This window comes from Peromyscus maniculatus, chromosome X (genome assembly GCF_049852395.1).
Source record: "Peromyscus maniculatus bairdii isolate BWxNUB_F1_BW_parent chromosome X, HU_Pman_BW_mat_3.1, whole genome shotgun sequence".
In the NCBI taxonomy this organism is placed as follows: Eukaryota; Metazoa; Chordata; class Mammalia; order Rodentia; family Cricetidae; genus Peromyscus; species Peromyscus maniculatus.
In genome coordinates, this window is record NC_134875.1 from 93,092,825 (window position 1) to 93,113,829 (window position 21,005).

At 36.8% G+C, this 21,005-nt stretch overlaps 1 protein-coding gene across 3 annotated transcripts in view; it reads left to right on the forward strand.

The window, feature by feature from the left end:
* LOC102911433 (melanoma-associated antigen B18-like) overlaps positions 1–21,005 on the forward strand; it is a 545,146-nt gene that overhangs the window by 307,510 nt on the left and 216,631 nt on the right. The window lies entirely within an intron of this gene.

Consider the following 21,005-nt stretch of genomic DNA (forward strand, 5'->3'; position numbering starts at 1 on the left):
ACATAACACAATATGGTAGAAAGAATGTAGGCTTTTGCTAGCTGTTCATCATGGACTTGATTTCAAGTTTTAACATTTACTAGATCTGTGACTTTGAAAAATATTTTACATGCTATATTGCTGCATTTTTAAATTTATAAAATAGAAACCTTAATCAAATGTATACTACTATTTGGGGGACACTTACTTTATTACTGTCACTGTAGTGAATATTTTAGCTTGAGACACTGCGATTCCTGTTAGGACTTTTGTAATTTCTGTGATATACTCTATCATGGTTGGGGAGGGATAGTAGCTGAAAGGGCTTGATTCATGGTGTCAGGACCTTGGAGGATCAGCTTCTTAACACAGCTCACAACAAGGAAATGAAGACCAGGACCATAAGGAGGGCTGAACTGTCACCTCTAATATCCACCCCTGTTTCCCATAAATTCCACGACCTCCCAAAGCACTGCCACCAGCTTTGAAATCTGTGATCAAACACATGAATTTCTGGGGGACATTTCACATCTAAACCATAACAGCCTGCCCATTATGCCCATGAAATAGGTAATATTACCCTTGAGAGTATACATGAGAATTTAGAAAATTTGTCAAGATTAATCTCCCTAAAATGGACTGAAGATTCAAACTTAGATTTTGCAGATGGCAGAACCAAATTCAGTATCTTGGAAGAGTATATACTTTTGTTATTTTGAATAAAACACAAGGCGGCTGGAGAGATAGCTCAATGGTTAAGAATACTTGTTCTTGCAAAGGACCCAGATTTGGTTCCCAGCAACCACAAGGCTGGCTCACAAACATCTATAATTCTAGTTCCAGGGGATTTGACTCTGTCTTCTGATCATCATGGGCACTGGACATGTGCATGGTACACATACCTACCATATATACATACAGGCAAAACACTTATAAAATGTGTGAACCCACAAAAGTCTATTAATTTATTAAGGGGTGCAATGGAAATACAGAGTCACTAATACAGAACAAGGAAGATGCCACTGCTGATCCTACTGTGGCTCTCCTGTCGTTCTGCCCAAGGGCACTGGGGACCAACAGCAAGGCTTGCTTCTTCTCAGACCACCCAAGAGAGCGCATGCCTCTGCCTTCTGAGTGCTGGGATTAAAGGCATGCACCACCACCGCTGGGCTCTTCCTCCGCTCTTAAGCAGTCACACACACAGGCAAGACCACACCCTAGGGCTTTCTACCCCAAAGCCATTGCCTGAATGGAACAAATTCCCACAATCCATACACTTAAAAATAAGTAAATCTAAAGAAAAATAAAAACTATGCACAAATTCACTTTTTCTTTCATTTTTCCTGATAATTTGACATTTGGTAAACCCAGACTAATGTCTCATGCTAAAGTCTTACATTCTTAGGCTAGCCTCAAACTCACAAAAGATCCACCTGCTTCTGCCCACTGAGTGCTGGAATTAAAGGCATGTGCCGTCAATCCTCTTGTGTTTTCACGAACATAGTCTACTTGTTTGTTTGGTCCTTCTACCATTTCTAAAGGCTTTTTATTTTTTTTCTCTACTGTTCTGAGTTAACATCTATTGCCTGCTTTGAATTTATCTAGCTCTTTATGTTTTTTCATGGACCCCAGCTGTCTGAGTAGTGCTTTCTGTTAGAGTTATCAATAAATATTTACTAAATACCAACAATTGAAGATACTTATACACATGCATATATTATTTTTCTCTTACTGTGATTGCATATAAGAGGTAAGCTGCAAATAGAACTAAATATAACACACAAAGAACTAACTAATATGCAGTAGAGGAAGTAAATTAAGCTTCAGGAAAGGCAGAAAATCTGTGAGTTTTAAGAAATGAGAAGGAGTCAGCCAAAGTCTTTGAGTATCTAAAATACAATAGGTACTGTCATATGTCTTATTTTAATTTGTTATAATCCTGGGAAGAATCCATTGTTATATCTATTTTACGAAATAAGAAATTATGTGAACAAATTACAAAGCACAGTGCTTCAGAACATTGTGCAGTGTGGACAACGTGATCAGCTGGTTTGAACAGACGATGTCCTCACATATTTGTGCATGTCTAATCTCTGTAGTCCAGTCTTCTTCTATTATGTAATTTTATGAACAGTGTTCAGGAATTCAATTTCTCCACTTTAAAAAAAAAAAAAAAAAAAAAAACTCTTTTCATATTTTCGCCTCCTGGTTTAGGACAAAGAAGAAGAGAGTGAGAAATGTCAACAGGGGTGGGAAAGCAAGTTAATTAAAGATATGTATTCATTCTTGAAAAATACATGTTTTAGATTTAGTTCATGTTGGAGTATTTTTCTCACATATATGTGAGTTTCTGGTGCCCATGGAAGTCAGAAGAGGGTGTGTGATGCCCTGGTACTGGTTATGTATGGTTGTGAGCTACCCTCTGAGTATTGAACTCAGGTACTCTGAAAGAATAAGTGCCTTTAACCACCAAGCTATCTCTCCAACCCCAAAGATATGCGTCCTTAAACCTAATGTTACACCTCACTATTTTTTTTTATTTCACAATGCAACAAAGCTAAAAAGACTAGCCTGTTCCTAGTCTTTACCTAGATGATCTCTTACTCTCAAATTTGTGTCTCTTCACATACAGAGGTTCCCCCCCCACAAATATTTACAGGGTTTACCTGTTAATCTGACACTAGGAAAATGTCTTCCTTAATGGGATTAGTTCCCTGCCCATACATGCCAGCAGTATGTGATAATCTGCCATCCATTTCAAGGCAGGCTGGCTCAGCATTGGTGCTCAGAAGTTGATCACATAAGATAAGTATTGTATGTAGGATAAGCAAACATCAATTTGAACTGCAAGTACTGATATTGTTTTCTTTGCATCAAATCCTCTCATTCTTGTGCATTTCCTCCCTGGATCTAGGACACACTTGTTTTTCCACTGCCATGCACCTCTGCAAACCTTTATTCATGCATTACAGATGTTTAGGTGGTTCTGTCTGCCTTGTGTATATTTCTACAAGTTCACTGGTCATAAGAGACTCACCTGGGATGCATGGTCCACATCTTAGTTATTGACAAATCCCTGACTAGGGCAGCAACAGCTTCTTTGAAGTAATTATTTTAGGTCTTGGGAGATTGATGATATTTTGTACTATTATTGAGAGTTATATGTGAAAGCAGTAGAAGAATGAAAAATCTTTTAATATAGATATCTCTATGAGCTGAGTAGACACCATAGTCTTGATAAGTGGATAGACTTGATTGTCTTGCTGCTTGGTATCAGATTTTGACCACAATAATATTAATGTTAGAGACTGGCATTTCTTTTAAGGGTAAAGACTGAGATCACACACACACACACACACACACACACACACACACACACACACACACACATAAGTACTCCAACTAGGATATCACATATGGTAAATAGAGAACAAATGTTAGATATAAAGGAAAAGTGTGCTTTTCTTTAAAATGTTGTTTAATTATTATCTGGCGGTTTTATCTTTGTCACTGAGATACTTTAAAGCTATGTTGCAGAGCAGCATTTACATAATAAAATAATTTATGAATAGGTCAGCTACACTCTGAGAGTGAAAGGTCACACATCAAAAAGTATATTGGACTTGATATGAGGGTTTGTGCCTAGTCTTATTGTAACTTGTTAGGCCATTTTTGGTTGATATCCCTGGGAGGCCTCTGTTGTGCCCAGATTGTAACCCCCAGAGAGACCACCAAGGACGAACATACCAGAATGCAAAAGCAAGGTTTACTTCTGCTGCAAGTCATGACAGGGAACTCATCTCAAGCCATCTCAAGTGAGGCAGGGAAGAGTTACTCTTTCTTGGGGAAGTTAGTTTTTATAGGCAAAACCCATAAAATTTCTTAGAGAGGAGGGGGTTAGTATGGGTCCATCCTTGATTGGTCCAGTTTTTCCCGGGCCTGAACTTTGTCTTATTTTAGCTTATCTGTTTGCCCTGTCAGGAGTTTTACAACTCCTCTCCGGGGTCTGATCATGTTATCTCTGGAGAGGGGCATCTTGTGGTTAATTGGTTACCATCAGACATCCTGACTTTGTTCTTTTGAGTTCCTGGGGCTGGCGCCATCATTTCTGGGGACTTGAAACTGGCCTGGTCTATCTATATTGAGATATCTATGTCTAAGGCCCCCTTTTTGAGACAATAGAGTGAGGGTCTTGTTGTGCCTAGATCATGTCCCCAAAGCCGCCACTGGAGACTTTAGGTACAGAATGCAAAAGTAAGGTGTGACACTGGCCATAGATTAAGCATAACAAAGCCCACCCCCACAGTGACACACTTCCTCCAAAAGGGCCACACCTACTCCAACAAGGCCACATCTACCCTATGGGGACTATTTTCTTTCAAACCACCACAGATAGTATACAAATTAAAGCCATAAAGATGATGGATTTGAGCCTCTTTTTCTGGTGATGGATATCTGTCAGAATATGAACAAGTTCTTTCAAGTGTTATATGGATTTGTAAAATGTAAACACTACTACAACCAGCAGAAATCATAGTTGAGTGCCTTTAGTTTGAATTGCTGTCATTAGATAAAATGGCAATAAAAATGTTGAAGAAGAAAGGATTTGTTGTATCTTGCACTTACAGGTAACAACAGTCCATCACTGAGGGAAGTTAAGGCAGGAATTGAAGCAGGACAGGAACCTGGACTCAGGAAATGTTGCAGTGGCCATGAAGGAGTGCGGCTTACAGGATTGTTCCTCCTAGTGTGCTCAGTTTGCTTTTTTATAGCACCCAGGTTCATCAGCTCAGGTTGGCACCATTCATAGTGTGCTGGGCCCTGCCACATCAATCATCAATCAAGAATATGCACCACAGGCTTACACACAGGTCAATCTGGTGAGAACATTTTCTCAATTGAGGTTTGCTCTTCCCAAATGACTTCTGCTTGTGTCATATTGAAATAAAACTAGACAGCACAAGTGCCATTAGAGTTAAGAGATCATTAAAATCACCCAAAAATGTCAGCAAAGTCATTTAGTGAGTACTGGCTATCTACTGGTGTAGATAATTGCTTCTCAATCTCACATTATGCTTCTCAGTTCAATTACTGTGACATGGTTAAGAAAGATGCCTGTTTATTGGTGATGACATATTTTTGAAATGGGAATTAACATTCCAATGCTTATGTTTGACTATTGTTCCTCATTTTAATGCCTTTATTAATTTTGCATAGTATGTGAAAAGTACAGATGAGCATACAATAGTAAATATAGTGAGTGGAAAAAGCTCTTCATTTATATATACTTACATATAAATGTGTATTATGTGTGTTTTTGTGTGTATGTATGTATGTATGCATGAGAATGAGAAACTAATTCATTGCATTTTTCAATTTTGAAAATGTACTTACAAATTAATAATGACATATTACCTAGCAATTCCATTTTTAGCTATATAAAGACATGTTTACCCAAAGCACATATCAGGATGTCCCATGTATCACTGCTTGTGATTGTGATAACCCTACAGTAAAACACTCAGATTCCAGAAATCAGAAAAATATACACTGGATCTATTTTTGCATAAAAGAATACTATTTAGTAACAAACACTAACAGCAACTGCAATACATGAAGCAATGTGGATGAATCCCTCAAATATGACTTTGAAAGATGAAACCAGTCAAAAATGAGTCTATTCTGTGTGATTCTATGACATAAACATTAATGTCAGGCAAAAAATTATTTATGCTATTGGAAATCAGGATAAGAGCTGCTTTCCAATTGCATATAGAGGTGGGATGACAGGCTCCTGTAATGCTGTCTTTCTTAATCTGGCTATGAATTCTTTTATTATACACTTTGCAAAGATTTACTGAGATAGATACTTGTAAAATCCAATTATACCATAATATGTTTCCATAACAACTTTTCCAAAAGAATAAGGTCTCTTGACTTCTACCCTAAGAAGTTTTTTTTCTAAAGCATGATAAAGAACTTATTGTTCAGAGAAAGAAAGAACAAATTTCAGGCTTCAGATACAAAAGAGCTTTAACAGTGTATTATACATTATAGTTGATGGACCAGTGTGTTTTATTCTATTGTTCATTTTGAAGCAGGTTAACATGCCAGGGTAAATATTTGTAATAAGCGTAGGTAAGACAAATCATCCTTTAGATAACTCCTTAAAGGTTTACCCCTGGAGTATTGAGTGGTGCCTAATGTATCTTTTTTAAAAGTACAGAAGCTGCTAATGTCTATTAAAGTACACATACTCAGTTTCAAAGGATGATGCTAACTACCTGATTTATCTCTATTAGTAATTTCTGTTTGGCTTCAGCTCTCCTTTTAAATGGTGTTTATTGAATTTAGCAAGGACAGTAATTTGTTTATCATTATGATGATTCATTGCTCTAACAGATTGTTAGCTTGATATTTTATCACAAAGAGGATATTTCTTATATTGATTGAATAGTTTTTGACATTTAGGAAAATATGTATTTAGAAAATGGACCATCACTATTAAATTAGGATGAAGAGAGATAGATTTAAGTAATTCAGAAGAGTTTTTTAAATGTATCATTTTCTATAGTAAATATTGGAATAAAATAATCTAGATCACACATGTTCAAGTTTTGAAAAACTGAAGTGCATATTAAAAAGTATTCAATCACTACAATGCAGTCTGATTACCAACTTCCAATTTAAGTTGGCATTCAAGGGTAAATTGAGCTCTAGAGGACTCTGCCTAGACTTATCTTGGATTAGTCTCTGTCAAAGTCTGATAACTACCTATCTCTCTATTATATACAGAGAGAGGAAGAGAAAGAAAGAAAAGGAAGGAAAAAAGAAAGGAAAGGAAGGAGGGAAGGAAGAAAGGATTGAAGGGAGAGAGAGTACATTTTCTCATATAGGACAAGTTATTTTTGATTTTTATTAGATTTACTCGTTTTATGTGTATGAGAATTTTCCCTGCAGAAATGCATATGCACCACATGTGTGTATGCCTATGGATGGTTACGAGCCACCATATGGGTGGTGGGAACCAAACCCAGGTCTTCTACCAAAACAGCAAGTGCTCCTAACTGCTAGGCCATCTCTTCAGCCACTCAAAGTGAGTATATTTGCCAAATGCTGTATTTTTATTATTTCAGCATCAGATGGAAATTTTAAAAATTACCTTCCATCTTTTCTTTATCTTCATATGTAATTTGCATGTATTACCTTAAAAGTATTTTCTATGCCCTTCATTTGTGGACTCAGTTGTTTCATATAAATCTAACTCCAATTTCTTCTCAATGGTCTTGTCAGTAAAAGTTTATGTGTCTTCTTGAGCTGCAATGCCAGTGCAAAATCTTGAGCTATTCTTTTTTATGAGAATGTCTTCGCATGGATCCCGGGAGGTTCTGGAAGTCTTTGTTGAGGAAAGCTCTACAGCAATAGGCTAGCTTTAAGAATCTGGTTGCATTTTAAAGACATGAACTACCAGCCTCTGAAAAATACACAAGGGAAAGCTGAATAAATGAGAGGTGGGAGGAAATAAAAGTTGCAGAGGTTGAGGCTAGAGCTATTGTGCTCTTTAGATGCAGTCCTACACATGCTGAATCTCAGGGAAGTTTGGAGATGTTGCAGAAATGAATGAAAAATAAATTTGAGGTGATTCAAGAATTCTTTATTGAAAGCAAAATGTCACTTTATAAAAACACAAGAATAAAAGCAGCATCAAGTTAAAGATCGATTAATTTTAAAAAGGTAATACCTCTACTATCTTTGCCATACAGATTAAACTATTTGGGTTTGGTAGAGAAGCTGGTTTCTCATTAAACTAAGGACTGGAAACAAAAAGTCTTGATGGTCTTACATACTTTCCTTCATTATCTTCTACTGCAGCATTCTGACCTTGTACTTGTATAAAATTACATAACAATGAAGCCTAGTCAGAATTCACACATATTTTACTATGTTTTATTATTTTAAATTATGTGTTGGTGTGTGTGTCTGCATGTGGGGTAAGTGCACATGAGTGCGGGTGCCCACAGAGCCTACAGGAATCAGATCTCCCACAGCTGCAGGTGCAGGCAGTTGTGAACTGCCAGATGTGGCTGCTGGGAACTGAGTTCTAATCCTCTGGAAGAGCAATAAATGTTCTTAACCACTGAGCCACCCCTCCAGCCCCCAAATGCCTACATATTTTAAAACATTACTAGCATTTAACCTTCTCTAACCTCCTTCTATCTTTGTGTCAAACTTTTGAGGGCAGGATCCACTGAGTTTGTATTACCAATAGCCAGGTATGATTCTGAAGGGTAACACTATATATTTGGCTTTTACCATGACTTAAATTTTTTCCTACAGTTTTCTTTTGTACGTGTGTGTGTGCGCACGTGTGCATGCCACAGTACACATGTGGGGGTCAGAGGACAGTTTGAGGGAGTTTTCTTTTATACCAGCCAGGTCCAAGGGGATCAAACACAGGTTATTTAGCTTGGTGCCAAGTGCCTTTACCTACTGAGCCATCTTGCCAGCACTGTTTTACCATAATGTTAATATTTCTTTTCTAGTTATATATAGATGATCAAGATTTTATATCACCTGTACCATGGTTTGCTATGCACCTGAGAAAAAATCGTACATTTAAAACTGTCTACTTCCGGTTATAATGATTTTTAGTGCTGTACTAACATAGAAATTACTATTACAATGCTTGGTCAAAACCCAATCAACACAATATTTACTTTCAAAGTAGTGGTGTTTGTATAATTTCATTAAAAAAATTATACTTCATCACTTCAGGGATTCTGACATAGTAATCCACAAGTCTTATCAAATATTCAAACTTCCTGTAGTAATCCACAAGTCTTATCAAATATTCAAACTTACTGTAGGTATTAGAAAAAGTAGACATTCAAAACTGAAAAACCTAGCAGTTATATTTCTTGGCAGTTTTAATACTCTATAATATTACATTTTCATGTTAATTTTCATATAACTTAACAAATTTTGACATACAATAAAATATTTAGGCAAGTCCTTTGTTAAAGTTGGAAAGTGCAACACATTCTTTGAATATACTTTTTGTGAAATTTTGCAAATGTACATACACATTCTTTTATCAGCGATTTTTTTTTATTATTTTTGCTGCTGCATGAATTTGTTAACACAATGCCTTAGTTAGGGTTTCTATTGCTGTGAAAAAACACCATGACCGAAGCAACTTGGGGGAGGAAAGGGTTCCTTTTAGCTTACACTTCCACATCACAGTTCATCAGTGAGAAAAGTCAGAGCAAGAACTCAAACAGGGCAGAAACCCGGATGCAGGAGCTGATGCAGAGGCTGTGGAGGAGTGCTGCTTACTGGCTTTCTCCACATGGATTGATTAGAGTGGGTTCAGTTCCTAGCACATGTAGTAGCTCAAAACTGCCTATAACTTAAGTTCAAGGTGATATGATGCTCTCTTCTGGTCTCCACAGGTACCTGACACACATGTAGTGCATATACATACATGTGCACTCCTATACATTAACCAAAAATAAATCTTTTTAAAGAGCTTAAGTAAGTACTCAAACTAGAAAGCGGATAATTTATTCATGAACCTTCAAATTTGATCCTTCTGCATGAGATTAACCTTTGCTTTTTATATAATTTATAATATTTCCTGTTTTGTTGTGTGAGTATGAAAGCATGATTCTAAAGACACTTGGCAAACAAAGTGAGCACAGGGTCCTCTAAATAATCTGCTCCATTTGGATTCCTCCAAGATCTTCCTGCTTTTAATTTCCAGAGCTTCAGGTAGTTGGGATTTCTATAATTTAGAAAACTTTATTTATTATTGTGTGTCTGTGTGTGTCGGGGGTGTGCACGCATGCATACTACAGTGTGTGTTTGGAGGACAACTTTTGGAGCCAGTTCTCTCCTCCCCCCCTTTATGTGTGTTCTGGGATCAAACTCAGCTCACCAGGCTTGAGTGGCAAGCGCCTTTAGTCACTAAGCCACTCACCAGCTTGACTTTTACATTTTATTCAGAAATTTTGCTTTAAGAAGCAGAAAGATGAGCTTCCAGAGCCAACCAAAAAGTGCAAGTTTTGATATATGTTCAAAGATAAAAGAAATAGGAACAGTGCCTAGAACTCCCCCCAAAATCTTTACCAACTTCACACTTATTTCCATGCTACTTTTGTACTTCATCATCCCTTCTCTCTGTATCTATAGATGTATTTGCATGCACACATTTTCTCAAGTCCACTCAAGTACTCTCTGCTGCAGTTAACTCATGGAAAATAACTATATTTTTATACATAATTCTTAAGTTTAGAGTAATGGTATGCATTTACTTATTCATTTTTTAGACAGGGTCTTACTATGTAGCTCTGCTGTCCTGGAACTCCACATGTAGACTAGGCCCTGCAATTTGGAGTAAGTTTGAGTCTTTAGAAGCACCCTTTTTTTCTCTAAACACTTTTATCTTCCATTCACACTTTTTCTGTGCATTCTCCTATAAGGGAGAACTTTTTTTATCCTTCATTTATCTAGTTAAACATGGAAACACAGATGAACTGATTCTTACATTTCATGGTGGTAAAATCTCATTTTCCCACTTCTTTTGATGACTGTGTTTTTGCAGACTTAGGCTGTGTAAGTCTTTCCACCTGGCTATGGTATGTTCTAATGTGTATCTCACCATTATTATCCTAGTTAAGTAAACATAGATTTCAGTTGCATAGCTATATTTTTATTATTAATGGACATTTAGGTTTTGCTTGTATTTTAGCTGTCATGAATAAACCATTTTAGACATTCTTACAATTCTTGTGGTCATACTTGCATGCCCCCAAACAATTTTCATTCAAGCATATATTGTATGGTACATTAAGCATATTTCCCCCTATCCTCCTACCCTATTTTGTGTACCCCCTCCCCAAAAATTCCCGTTTGTTTCTCAAGACAGTTTCACTTCTATCTCCATGTCATATATACATATATAATTTTATGTAATGAGAGAAAACACATTCAGTAATTATCTTTCTAAGCCTGGATTTGTTTGTTTCATATGATTATCTCCATTTGAATACATCTTTTTCATTCCAAGTATATAAGCTAGTGTACAGTTCCATATGCTCTTCATTTTTTGTTCTTTTTTTTTGTTTGTTTTTAAGATTAAGTTTCATGTGTATGGGTGTCTTACCTGCATTAATGTCTTTGAACTCACGTTTGTGCCTGGTACCCAGGGATCTCTGGAAATAGAGTTACAGGTAGTTCTGAGATGCTGTGTGGGTGCTAGGAATCAAACCCTGGTCCTCAGGAGGAGTAGCAGCTGCTCTTAACTGATGAGCTTCTCTCCAGCCCCTCTCATGGTTTTGTGTATATGGGGAAAGAGGATTGAAAGTTGTGCATGCTACAACTTTAATGTGAATGTTTTTTTCTCTCTCTCTTTCTCTCTCTCCCTCCCTCCCTCCTTTCCTCCCTCCCTCCCTCCCACCAACCCCATTTTGACAGGGTATCACTGTGCATACAGCCTTGGCTCTCTTTGTATATTTCCTTCTAAGACAAGGTATCACTGTCTTACCCAGGTTGGTTTGAAATTGCTCTGGAGACCAAGGAGGATTCTACAGTTTAAGAATAATGTTTCATATTTTCCAATTAAAACATCTTGGTTGATTCTATTACACAGAGTCTTTGTGGTTTTCAATAAATACTTTTGGTATATTTGTTCCATCAATTGCCAAGCAATAGATATTAAACTATTCAATTGTGGTAACAGGTCTGGCAGAAATGAAGATATTCTAAAGAGAATCTGACTATCAGTCTCTTGAAACAATGGATCCCAAAGAAATGGTAACTTCTCCAAGATCTCATGCTAGGAGGAAGAAAAGGCACCAGCCAGGGCAGAGTGTGGGGAGCTTATATCCAAGAAAGAGATTTCCTACAGTTCTAACAACTTGTCAGACCACCTTACAGGCTGAGACTGATGCCCAGATGATGGGTCATAGGTGGGCAGGAGCATGCCCTGGACTTGATTGCTTAGATGTGCATATCCTTAGACCTCTATTTAAGCTTCAATCTCACTTCAGAATCCCAAGGATGAACTTGGGAGTGGTGGTGGTAAGGTGTCGCTGAAACTTTTTGTCTTTCTTTGCAATGTGGCCACATTCAATAAGTCTCCTTTTCCTGCTTCCACCTTTAATTTGCCTCTTTAAATTGGCTTATTAAGGACCGGTGACCAGAACTGGCTTGGGGCATCTTCAAGTTTATAACAAAATGGTGACACATTTTTGATAAGAAAATAGTAACCATAAGTTTGATAACAAAATGGATTGAGACACATTTTTGGAATGTCTGCCACTGGCAGTGAACTAACCCTAAGTGGAGAGGAAAGATGTTCCCAGCAGCTTCTGAAATCATTTTTTCTCCAGGGACATTTTTGTAACTTTCCACTTCAGCAGCATCAGCTGATTTTTACCTGTACTTGGTGTCATAGAAAAACAATTCTGGACTTGGTTTGGATTCCTGAGAATATCTGACCCTTGGTAAGTCTCCCTAATTGGGTGTACCTCAAGCTTTATTTTCCCGTTTGCCTTTGGACTCTTGAGCAATTTGGTTCTTTTGAATTTGGGGCAGTCCCAATTTGATGAATGAATTTGTCTTTTGGGGGTTCTTCTGTTGAACAATATTGGGGTATTATTATTAAATAGAGATACACAGTGGCCACGGCCATGAGAAACACAGAGAGAGAGAGAGAGAGAGAGAGAGAGAGAGAGAGAGAGAGAGAGAGAGAGAGAGAGAGAGAGAGAGAATAACTACACAAAGACTTTTTATTACTTATAAAAGCTTGGCCTTAGCTTAGACTTGTTTCTAACTAGCTCTTATAACTTAAATTAACCCATTTCTATTCATCTACATGCTGCCACGTGGATCATGGCTTTTATCTCTCTTCCTGCAAGTCCTGCTTCCTCTCAGTCCTCTCTGGCGTCTCTTGTGCCTTTGCACCTAGATTCATCTCCTTTCCTTCTCTCTGTGCCCAGAAGTCCTGCCTAACCTCTCGCTGCCCAGCTATTGACCATTCAGCTCTTTATTAAACCAATCAGAAGGCGCCTTGGCAAAGACACATCTTCATAGTGTACAAAGAACAACAGAGACAGAGAAATGGCTCCCGCCATTCTTGCAATTCAAGGCTTCAGGGATGTGGTTAGGTCTCCTTTGTCTTGTGTTCACTGTCCCCTGGTTGAATCCTTACTGTGGTGGGTCTGTTACCTCTAAGGGGAATGTAGCTAGATCTCCTCAGTCTAAGAAGTCTGACATTCCAGTATAATGAGACAGGTCCATTATCTAACAAATGTCATTTATAGGACAGGTCTTGACAATTTGGAAGCTCTTTTAAGCAAATCTTGGGTTCTGTTGAATTATTTGGGGCATCTGCCATGGGATAGGAAAGGTTTGTGCCATTGAGGTTCTCTATTGAGCCATTTAGAATAGAGAGCCAAGGATGTTGGGGCAACCTGCCATGACATGGGTAACCATGAATATACTTTTATTACTTTGCTGCCTGCCAGTATTTATAAACCCAGGATGATGCCTAAGACAGTAATGAGGTGAATAACCATTTTGCCCCTGGAACTCCTAGAGAGAAAACTGTGGACATTTCAGTTTTTCATGTCTTTAATCATTATGTGCTGATAATCATGATTGGAATGCCTTTTAAAAAATGTTTGTGTGTGTGAATATATACACATATTATTTTGGACTATACAAGGGCAGTTGCTGCTGTGTCTTTAAAAAAAAGACAAAATAAAGCCAAAATCTAAGGTTTCAGGAAGTGTAAATTTAAGAAAAAAGAGACTAGTTTCAGAGTTTACCTCTGGCAGGCTTATCTAAATTTAATTGAAATGTTAATTTTAAGCTTACTCATTAAAATTAAGTGGGTCTGTTCCTTTTGAATGTTAATTATGGAAATTTGGGTTGAGAGAAAATCTTAAAAGAATTTAGGGGAGATAACCTAAAGATAGCTAAAAAAATACCATTTTATTAAAATCAAAAAATTATGGAACAGATTTTGTTAGACAAACTTAAAATGTAAAATTAAAGGATGAGTTTCAGGATTGATCTGTATACAGAGAACCAGTAGACTTTGTCCTTTTGAAATGTGCATATACTGACAATTTTAAGATGGGATAACTTTGGCCTTAGAATTGTTACTAAAATGATATTTTAATGCATCAATATATTTCTGGAGTTCCCTTTTCTTGGTTCTTAGTCTCCTTGGGGTTCAGGACCATTTAGATTTTTTAAAAGGACAAAGCAGGTGTGTTTTCAGGGCCTGGAGGACCTACTACCTGCCTCCTCTACCAAAACAAATAACAAGATCATAATTGGTGGAGGTAGTATTCGTGTCTGGGCTTGGAAACATGGTGTAGAACCTTATGTCTCACAGAAAAGCAGACCCAATTTTAAAATGGGAAGTGCTCTCAGGGGCTTTTAAGAGACAGTTAATGAAAAAAATTCTACATTCAGTAAGCTCCATCTTTTCTGGTGGAAGCTCCATGGATGACGGAGACTCTGAGTCTTTGGGAGTTTTTCAGGCTGTGGTAAAAATCTTGCATCTGAATTAACATACTAATTGTTAATTGCAAAGGAAGGGGTCTACAGAGAGTCAGAGCACCAAGTGGGAAAAGATTAGTTTACAAGTGAGGCAAGGTCTCTGGTGAGTCCAGGTGTGAGGAGGCAAGGCTCCTCTCCTGGCATATCAAAGCTCCACACACAAAAAAGCTCCTTCCTTCCTGGGAAGACACAGCTCCTCCTTTATAAATCCCTGTGTCGCCTATCATTTTAGTCTTCTCTGTTACAAGAAAAGCCACAAATATGTCCAGTGTCAGAACAGGCATTGCAATTTGGGTCAATATCCAGTTGTTTTTAAGTTATGTGTTTTTTTAAAAAAAGAAAGAGCTAAATCTTATGCTTAACATACAGATCTGGTAAACAAAACAGTTTGATGTAAACATAGTAAACCAACATACAAATATCATCCACAAAAGGGTGTTAGAATAATATGTCACCCCAATAATAAAACCCAGTTTAAGAACTAATAAAACCAATTTAAAAATGATTAATGCTCTAATATAAAGATACAAATGTAAAACTTGAACCAATGTCCAAAACAAGCCACTGTTTCAAAAGTCTAACAGACTGAGAAAACATCTTAGAATAGCTTTATTTCTGCCATGCCTATTTCCACTGAGTCCTCATCTCAATACATCGAGTGTAGGAGAGGTCAGTAAGCTTTCACCTTACCAAATTGTGTAAAAAGACTGTCACTCATCTGAGTGACACCTACTTATAATTAGAAAAGGGAACATTTGTTCTTTTCTTTTCAGATAGTTTTCCAATGTAGCCTCTGCCTCCCTGGAATCTATGATATAGACTAGGAACTCAGGACTCTTCCTGTTTCCACCTCCAGACAGATCTTTTTAGCTTGACTTACTTAGTTCCTCAAATGCAGAAGGTATAAATCCAGGTAGTTGTTTACAAATAAAGTCTGTATGTTTTGTAGGGCATTTATGTGCTGGGTATCAAGATCAATAAAGTAATTAATTTAAAAAACTTCACAATAACTATACATGCACACACATATGTATATGTATGTAAACAGCCTATAGATGGCTGCCTTCTAACAATTTAAAACTTAAATCATTGAATTGATACTACTGGGTCTTTTCGTATTTATTTTAAAAAATGTGTTTAACAGAGATTTAAATCAAGTTTAAAAAAAGGAAAATAGAAAAATTGATATCTCAGCCCAATTTTAAAAATCCAGTTTGAGAATAATAAGGTTCATCAATATCAAAATTGAAAATGTATTAATATAAAATTTCTGTTTGGATTTGGCATTTAGAAGTTTGACTATGGTATATCTAGGCCTCTTCAGTCCACAACACAGAGCTCACCAAGTTTAAAAACTTAGTCCCTACTCTTTCAGATTGCTTTCTGCCTTTGCTCTATTTTTCTACTCTCTAAATTTCTAATCACATGTCTATTAGGCCACTTAATGTGGTCCAGCATGGCTAATAGACATGCGATTGGAGATTTAGAGACTAGTCAATTTTTTGGAACGTTCTTCTAATGAGACGGTTGTTGTGGGTCTATAAGTTCATGAAAGCCTGTCTGTCCTCCTTTGGTTTCCCATTCAGCCCAATTACTAAATGTTTCCTTTCAGATATTGTACTTCATATTTCTGGACTTTCTATCTCCTCCTTTAAAAAGCATAGCTTTCGTTTCTTCCCTGAAATTCTCCATTATTTATTTCTATATTTTATTTTTAATTATGTGTACATGTTTTAGTGGTAGGCAACAGCAGAAGGATATGTGTGTTTGTGCATGTGAGTATAGTACCTTTAGTGGCCAGCAGAGGGCGACAGAGCCCGTGGACAGAAGCTGCCAGGTGGTCGTGAAATGCCTGAGCTGGTTTCTGGAGAATGAACGTGGGTTCTCTGCCAGAGCAGTATAGGTACCTAACTGATGAACCATTTTTTTTCAGCCTCTTAATTGCTCATGCACCATGACCACTTTTGTTCTTACAGTCTTTGAATATAGTTTAATAGCTGATTTTTAAATCGTTGATCCTAGTTTCATCACTAGGCAATTTTATGGTTGCTTTCATATTAGTTCTTAATATTAGGTCATATGTTATTACTTCACATTTACCAACTCATCACTGAGTAGAGATTAATTGATAATTAATTTTTAAATTATTTCTTTTATTTTTTGAGATTACAATGACATCATTTCCCCCTTCCCTTTCCTCCCTCCAAGCTCTCCCACACACCTCTTGTTGCTCTTTTTACAATTTATGGTCTTTTTTGTCATTAATTGTTGTTAGTACATACATGAATTCTCGTTAAGGGTTGTGAGCAAAATACAAAGCAAACAAACATAAAGTAATTTTAGTCTTGAAATAAGAGAATTCATGGTATCATTAAAAATACCTCTAACACAGAGGTGATGGTATTAGAATCCATTAACATACATGCTAATCAAATAAAATTGGTGACAAAATTTCCATGATATTAAAAATTATAGTTGAAAAAATAAATAAATAAAAAAAATAAAAATTATAGTTGAACCTGAAAATTCAAACTGTGAATTATCTTCTGCAGTAACTCAGAAGCTATCATTATAGGTGATATTTTAGTTCAGAAAAACATAAATTTAAAAACTTAATATTCTGTTATTTTATTTAGTTTTAGTAACAGAAGTATGTCCACAGTGCTACCTGAAATGTGCTTTGCACTTTTAAGTGGATTTACATATCAGTGTAATCTGGCCATACTAATTTAATTATTCAATGGCAGATTGGAGATAGGTAACCTTTGTAAGTCCTTGGAACTGTTTCTACTGAATATAAATTGTATACAATCTCTAAAAATCATCTGTGTTGCTTGCTATGACTACATGAAGACAAATTAATTTCAAATATCATTTACATTTAATTTAAACTGATTTATAAAGTAGCTCAATGCAAACAAGAAAGGAAATTCAGAAATTCATAGTGCTTATTATAGTTCAAGGAATGTATTTGGCTCCTTTTGTTAACATGGATGAAAGTAGAAACATTCAGATTTATTCATTACTTATTTATTGGATCTCTGACTGCCATAGAAAACTTACCATGAGGCTTTACCTTGGACCTATTAATTTATTTTCTCATTAGGTTGAATGGCAAATCATGACTAATTAAGTTTTAAAAAATTTCTAAGATCCAATTTGTGGCTCAAATGCATATAGTCATTTATCAGACATAGTTATTGGAAGTGCTTATCCTTGTAAGTACTCTGTATTAGTCAGCAGATGGCATGCCTTGCACATTAAGTTCTCCACCCTATTAACACATATACTTTAGCATAGAAAACATCTGTTTCCTCAAGAAACGAATCTTGAATATTATCTCCTTATTTGCAGGTTAATGTTCATTTGTGAACTACTTAGTGATAATCAAAGAAGGTGATATTTTATCTTGATTTAGTTTAGAGTAGACTCAATCAAGTATCAAATGAGATGAAAATATATTCAACAATTCCATTGTAAGGGTTCTGAAAAAGAGCAGTTAGCACTGGGCAGTGGTGGCAAACCCCTTTAATCCAAACACTTGAGAGGCAGAGGCAGGTGGATCTCTGTGAGGCCAGCCTGGTCTATAGAGCGAGTTCCTGGATATCCAGGGCTACACAGAGAAACCTTGTCTTAAAACAAACAAACAAAAAGAAAAAAAACCCACTAACAGTCATAATTGGGAACAACTGCTCTCCTGCTTTGGCTAGAGGATTGCAGAGGGGATAGAAGCCTTTCAGAGACAGTTTGCCTTCCATGAAATTTAGAAGAGTAAATATCATTTCTTGTTGCATGTGGGTAAGTGCAGCAATTCAAACTCTAATGTTCTGACTCATCTATATAAGATAGCTCTGTACTAGCCTAGTTGGGGAACTTTTTCATGTATAAAAACATTTTCACATTTACAGGCTTTACTTTGAGTGGTTTCAAAGGATAATTTGCCTGGTGATGCTCTAACATGATGCATATTTTATGTCAAACTGGTACCCATCTGTCAGCGTGGCATGATGCCTATTCCCAGGGTATCAGGTCACTCTGCAGGGCCAAGTTGTATATGTGAAGGCTCTCTCCAGAGAGCAGAGAGCTAACTTACGCTATATATGAGAGTGAGCACATAGTGGAAACAGAAGCACACACTGAGTAAACGTCATCAGTCAAAACGGAGAGAAGAGGCGTTTGCCTCCCTATGCATCTGACTCTCCCATAGAGTGGTTCTTTGGCTGAAATAATGGCCTTTTAACTGTGAATTTGAATAAGGGCCAATTCTATTTGGAGGAACTAGAATAACTTTGTAGATTTTGTTTTTATTAAAAGTCCCCCACTCCTACATATAACAACTAATTAAATAGCTATTTGCAAACTACACAAACCTTAGCATTAAGATTATGAAGAAATAAATTGAAATATATTTCCCCAAGGAAATAGATGCATACAGACCTAAATAGTTTATTTATTGTATTCCTTACCATTTCAGTAGCTCTCTTTTCCTTCTGCTGAGAAAGATTGCTTGCTTTGTGTTCAAAGAACAAAATCTTTCAAACAGAAACTGCTACTTCGGTATTGAATTTATTCACTGTCTGTCTGGAGTTGTATTGGGTCAGGGACATTAATGACAAGGCCACTCATTTAACTTGTTTGATATTCTTCAAAATGACTTTTGAGAAAGGGAAATGATCAGCCAAGACAATGCCTGAGGATTTTACCCTGTTGCTAGGTCCTGGGTGTGGATGTAGGAGATCTGAGTAGGGCTGCCATTTTAGCTGCTGGCTTTGAAAGTAGCCCAGTGTGTCTGTCACTGATGATGACTGCATGTTTTGCTTCCAGTTTCTTCTGTCTTCCAGACTCCTCAGAGCATTTCACTAGGATGGGTATGTAACACTGTTTCCTTGGGGAAATCAATGAAGATACACATCACAGGCATAAGAAAAGGAAACATGTCACATAGTAGTTAATTTGTATATCTGCTAGACCTGCTGTGTTTTAAACAATGACTTCTCTGCACTTGATGGTTATGCCCCAAATCTTCATTGTTTAGGTGGCTTACATTATGTTTCATTTTACCTAAGGTAGCACTAATTCAACACCTTGAAAAGAAATGATGGCCTGTATTTTCATGGGGATTTGTTCCATCTAGGCACTCTGAAGTTATTAAGTGATCCAGGAGAACTTGTTTTCATTGGAAAGAATGAAAATGACTTAAAAAAGAAGAATACCAATTCCCTTTCTCAGTGACAGGAAATTGATGCCACAAGTTACTGTGTGTCTACTTTACTGTAATGACAAGAGATATAAAAATCAAATTGTCACTTCTGCCTGGTAGATGTAGGTGACCTGCGGCCACGGGCAAATCATTATACCTGTAGGTGCCAGATACTCCAGGAATTGGCATCCGGCCTACCTTATGCTCAGAAGCCAGCTGGCCAGGCATTAGGGAAAAGTAGAGTGGTTTCTGCTGATTGGGGGTTAAAATATCGTTTGTGAAAGATGCATACAAGAGCAGGATGTCATTTTATGATTAAACAATACTTGTGATTAGGATAATGAGTAAAAGCAACGTGAATTTCCTCCTCACTCCTCACATTGTTTCCCATCCCCAAACCTGCCTTCGTCCTCCTCCCCGAGTGCCCATGCTCAGTAAACACACCAGGCACCATGTAATCATGCCACTCCATCACCAGATCTCCTTCTCAATGGAATTCAGGTGTCCAACCAGAAAGGAGCGATGGCAGATTTTCCCTGTCTTCCAGCCGAAAACTAAGGAAATGCTTTCAGGAAGATGAAAAGGACATTTTTGTGTCATCATAAATCATCTGTATAACACTCAGCATACAAATATTGAACCTCTTGGCGTCGACTGTTTATTGCTAGGGTTAGGACAGGAATACATTTTCTGTCAATACTTGATTAGGTGAAAAATTCCCTGCAACTTGAAGCTGAGTTGTTTGTGAAAAGATGGTTTATACTGAAGAAAGAATAAAAGCCCTCATGAGATAATTAATTTTACAAAGAACAATTCAGTCTTTCACAATGAAACAGTAGTATTAGTCTTGAAATTCATATGGCTTCAAAAACCTTCAAATAATTTTAGGTAGTCATTTAGACAGTATTGGTAAATGCACATCAAGAAATATATTTAAGTGATAGAAATACAAACATAATAAATTTAGAACCTTATTATACTTTTATAGTTTACTTAAACTATTTTCATTATCAGTTATTTATTCATATATATATATAAATACATAAACATATATCATATATATTGAAATATAAATTTATTGATTTTTTTGGGAATTTCACATCATCTACCCTGATCTTGCTCACTTCCCAGTTCTTCCATATCTGCCCCTCACCCCTGCAGCATCAGCCCAAAGAACCCCCTCCAAAAAAATTAATTAAAAATAAAACAAAAAAACCACCATGCTTTTCCATTTTTCCTGTCTCTCCAACAC